Here is a 5,561-nt window from a genome sequence, read left to right on the forward strand (position 1 = left end):
TTTGTTGCTATATTTTTGCAATGCGTTTGTGTGATTTGTTTGACAACTGTTGAAGATCGAATCAATTTATATGGAGAATTAAATTTGAATTTGAATTAATAACAAATCATATCTTTTGTTGGAGACCTTTATGGATAAAATCAAATCCAACAATATCGTTTATTATTCTGGACAAAGTTAGAGTTGTTTAGCTAAACTACTTAACAGAACCAATTAAGCAATAAGCTTAAGGTTTGGGTTTTGACTATCTCCAAATGTCCTTCAGAAGAGTTGTGGTGTTGACTTCTTCAAAATATGAAAAATCCTGCTTTTGGGAAGAAGTTTGTGGTGTTAATCCAAAATCAACTTGAAAAAATTTGGATTTGTTTCAGTCAAAGAAGAATTGATTTGATGTACCTTGAAGGAAGATTTGGTCTAAGATTTACTCTACAAAGATGACTTATTTAAAGATAATTATTTTGGATGTTATGGTGTTACATATGGAACATGATATCTCAACATGTATGCTACAACATCTGGTATATGTCAATAAACAAATGTTAGTGCAATTGTGGTGAAGAAGTGTGTGTTTCAACATCTGGTCTCTGTCAATAGACAAATGTTAGTGCAATTATAGTGAAGAATAAGCACACACTACGCCAAAAGAGGGAAAAGAGGGCGCTTTTTTTGGCCTATAACAGCGCTTTAAAGCGCCCTCTAATCTGGCGTTGGCATAGGTAAAGACAGCGCTTTTTATCCTGGTGAAAGCGCTGTCTAAAGTGGCTCTTTAAGCCCTTTAAGGGCCACTTTAGAGGGCGCTTTTTACAGAAAGCGCCCTCTAAAGTGGAAACATTTAAGGGTTTAGAGGACGCTTTTACTGGAAAGCGCCCTCTAAAGTGGAAACTTTTAAGGGTTTAGAGGGCGCTTTTACAGGAAAGCGCCCTCTAAAGTGGAAACTTTTAAGGGTTTAGAGGGCGCTTTTACTGGAAAGCGCCCACTAAAGTGGAAACTTTTAAGGGTTTAGAGGGCGCTTTTACTAGAAAGCGCCCTCTAAAGTGGAAATTTAAAGGGTTTAGAGGGCGCTTATTTTGGGAAGCGCCCTCTAAAGTGGGTGGTTATTTAAATTTTTTTTTTTAAAAAGCGCTATATTTTTTTATTTATTTTAGACAACCTGTATATTGAAAGTACACCCAAAACTATATAATTTGAAGCCCTTTTTCACACATTGCATTCAACAAGCCTTATATACAACAATCCATACATATATAACAATCCACTGATATATAATTGTTTAACTTCTAAAGATTCTAAATATACAACCAATTCATAACTTAAAAAGAAATAAAACTAAGTAGCAAAAGCATCTCTGAGATGTATGTTTTTTTTGCTAGCAGCAGTCTTCTTAGCAACAACCTCTTTTTGTTCAATATCAATAGCATGAACCTAAAATATCATAAAATTAGTTAGGTGATGTATAAGATCAAGAATTAACATTTTCTATGCATAAATATCATATAATTGGGTTTATACCTTTTTTTTTGATGCAACTGACTCGATTTGCTGCGTATCCCCTTATATTTTTGGTCTCTTATCTTTTGAAGATAGAATTGATATTTGTTTGGATGGACATGTTCCATTGTCGTAGAGGGATACTTTCAAATATCCAGCATCATCATCTACGCGAATGAGGCTTGACGACAATGGAACATCTCCATCTAAACAAATATCAATTGATAATTTCGAGTATCCCTTGCCCCTTGCACGAATGATTGACTTCATAATAGCCATTTTACCTGTAATAAAGAAAACAATTAAAATCAGATGACAAATGTAAAAACAATTAAAATCATAAAAGTCATTTTACCTGTAATAAAGAAAACAATTAAAATCATTTGACCTGTACCTTTTTCACTAAGTTCTCTTTCTTTTCTTGGTTGGAATATGTTCTACATGTCTCTTAACAACACGGACGGTTGGATTGATCCAAATACCCTCATTATGATCATTTCTAATATATGAATCATTTGATATAATATTCTCATCTTGATCATTTCTGGTAAACGATTCAATCTCAACATCAATATCACCTTGATCTCCAGTGTTTTCATCAATTACTTTGTTGGAAAAAAGAACTATAGACCATTTCGTACTTTTCGGATCATTGACATAGAACACTTGTCTAGCTTGAGAGGCTAGAATAAAAGACTCATCTTTGTATCCCACCCTATTAAGATCCACTTGCAAAAATCCTAACTTATCCATTCGAATGCCGTTATTATTTTCAACCCACTTGCAACCAAATATAGGAATCTGAAACTTCTCATAATCAAACACCCAAATGCGCTCGATAACACCAAAATACGACAGATTTGCAAATTTGGGGTTTAAGTCCTTCACACTTGATATGTGCATTGCTTCAGCTACCACGGTGACACCACTATTCTGCATAGTACTTTTATCATCTTGTTCTTTGGTATAAAATGTGTATCCATTAATCGCGTATGCGCTATAAGAAAAAACATGGAAACTTGGACCATATGCTAAGCATCTCAACCTTTCTGTTATTGAAGCGGGATCTGAATAATACTTTGAATAAATATGATCCTTAAACCAAGGTATAAAACATCGATTGTGCTCTCGTACTATCCAATTTTCATTTCTATTGGGATTTAAACCTCGGAGAACATCCTTGTGAATTTCAACATACGGCTCAACCTCATTCTCATTGTGCAGAACATACAAATGCACTTGATCCCGTTCGACCCTTGATACTGCCACGATTTTATTTCCAATTAGATTTTTTCCTTCTTTCTTTTCGACAAGCTGAGACTTGGGGAGTCCGATTGACTGAACATTAGACAAATATTCAGTACAAAACTCAATCGCTTCTTCAACAATGTATCTTTCAACCATACAACCTTCTGGTCGACTTCGGTTCTTCACGTACCCTTTTAATATTTTCATATAACGTTCAACAGGGTACATCCATCTCATATAAGCTGGTCCACACAATTGTGTCTCTTTCACAAGATAAACAACTAGATGTACCATTATGTCAAAAAATGATGGAGGAAAAAACATTTCAAGCTCACACAAAGTAATAACGATTTCTTTTTGCAACATTGGTAAGATCGCAGGATTGATCACCTTACTGCAAATTGACTTGAAGAAAGAACACAACTTAGTTATAGAGCTTCTTACTTTTTCTGGAAGAATAGAACGTATACCTATTGGGAGAAAATGTTCCATTATAACATGGCAATCATGGGTCTTTAAACTCTTTAACTTGAGGTCTTTCATAGACACAAGTCTTCTAATATCTGAAGAGTACCCTTCTGGAACTTTAACTTCACTTAGAAACTTACACAATGTTTTTTTCTCCTTTCTAGATAGAGTATAAGCAGCAGGAGGTAGATATGTTCGTTTTCCTTTCTTCAAGGGTCCTAATTCAGTTCTTATTCCCATCGCTATCAAGTCCTTTCTTGCCTTAAGGCCATCCTTAGACTTTCCTTGTATATTGAGTAACGTGCCAATAACACTTTCAAATACATTTTTTTCAATATGCATAACATCAAGAAAATGTCTCACATATAAGGACTTCCAATATGGCAATTCAAAAAAAACTGACCTCTTCTTCCACCCACTTTTGACAAGTGTGTGGGCAAAAGGCTTGCCAAACTGAGTATCCAAATCTTTCACCTTTTCAAAAATTTGATCACCCGTCAATATAGGTGGAGCTCTGCCTTGTTCTGTCTCTCCATTGAACGCCTTTCTCCATCCACGGTAGTGATGATTTGAATTTAAGAATCTCCGATGACCGAGAAAGACATTCTTCTGACCAAACTCCAAGCGCTTCCAATCTGTTTTATCTTCACAAATAGGACACGCACATTGACCTTTTATGCTATACCCTGATAGATTTCCGTATGCTGGAAAATCATTAATTGTGCCAAACAACATCGCCCTCAAGTTGAAACTTTCTTTCCTATATCCATCATAAACCTCCACACCGGTCTCCCACAAAATCTTTAAATCTTCGATTAAGGGCTTCAAGTACACGTCTATGTCATTCCCTGGTTGTTTAGGTCCAGAAATCAACATAGACAACATCATGTACTTACGCTTCATACATAGCCATGGAGGTAGGTTATAAATCATAATAATCACAGGCCATGTACTGTGTGAGATACTCTGGATACCGTGTGGGTTCATTCCATCAGTAGATAATGCCAAGTGAAGGTTTCTTGATTCTTCTCCAAATTCAGGATAATCATTATCAATTTTCAACCACTGTGGTGAATCTGCTGGATGTCGATACTTTCCATCTATAATTCTTTCATCTACATGCCAGGTCAAGTGTCTTGAATCGGTTTCACTACGAAACATGCGTCTAAATCTCGGAATAACAGGAAAATACCACAAGACTTTTGCTGGAGACAACTTGTTCTTATATCGCGAGACACCGCATTTAGGACACTCATTTAACGATGCATACTCATTTCGAAACAAAACGCAATCGTTTGGACATGCATGTATCTTATCATAGCTCATGCCAATAGAGCACAACATCTTTTTGGTCTCATATGTTCGATTGGGAAGAACATTATCCTCAGGAAGCATATCTTTCAAAAGGGCTAATAACTCTGTGAAACTTTTATCCGACCATCCATTGCCCGCCTTTAAGTTGTACAACTTTAATACCGCAGACAATCTTGTGAATTTAGTGCAACCATCATACAAAGGTTTCTCTGCATCACTTACCAACCTCTCAAACATTTCGGGACAATCCTTAAGATCTCCTTCAAGTGCTTCTGCAATATCTTCAACTCGATCACAATCGTATGTATCTGCGCCACTATAGTTTGAGGCATAGGTCGTACTATCCCCCGTTCAACATTCTCGTTACTTTTCTCACCATGCAAATTCCAACATGTATAACTTCGATCAATTCCATGCCTCATTAGATGCGATGTCAACTGAACTGCGTCAACCCGTTTCCCATAACAACAACCCAAGCAAGGACATATCATTCTACTGGGGTCTTCGGCGTGCGCAACGGCAAACTTAACGAATTCTGATACCCCATTCTCGTACTCTCTCGACAATCGATTGGAAGACATCCATGTATTATCCATTACTAATTAGAATAAACAAAAAACAATTTCAGAAGAGTTCAAACACATTCGGACCTAGGTTTCTAATGATACTGGTGTTGACACAAAATCATATGTTCATAGGTCGTATAACCCTAACTACTGGGTAATGTAGTCCCACTGCATGCGCTATCATGGTCACTAAAAACCAACCGTCAATTTCCTATTGCATGCGCTATCATGGTCGAAACAAACGTAGCATAGACAACAATAACATAAAACAGAAATTGGGCAAAGCTAAAACAAAGCAATAACATAAAACAGAAATTGGGCAAAGCGTCTACCTTTGATTGGTAGAAGGAGGAAACGCGCAGTAACAATGTAGATCTAACAGAGGTGGAAGGAAAACGCCTTAGAACCCTAACGTGAAAAAGAACGAAAATAACAGATAGTGAAATAACAAAACGCGCAGTATGTTATAATTTTAAT

The sequence above is a fragment of the Lathyrus oleraceus genome, chromosome 5 (genome assembly GCF_024323335.1).
Source record: "Lathyrus oleraceus cultivar Zhongwan6 chromosome 5, CAAS_Psat_ZW6_1.0, whole genome shotgun sequence".
NCBI classification, from domain to species: Eukaryota; Viridiplantae; Streptophyta; class Magnoliopsida; order Fabales; family Fabaceae; genus Lathyrus; species Lathyrus oleraceus.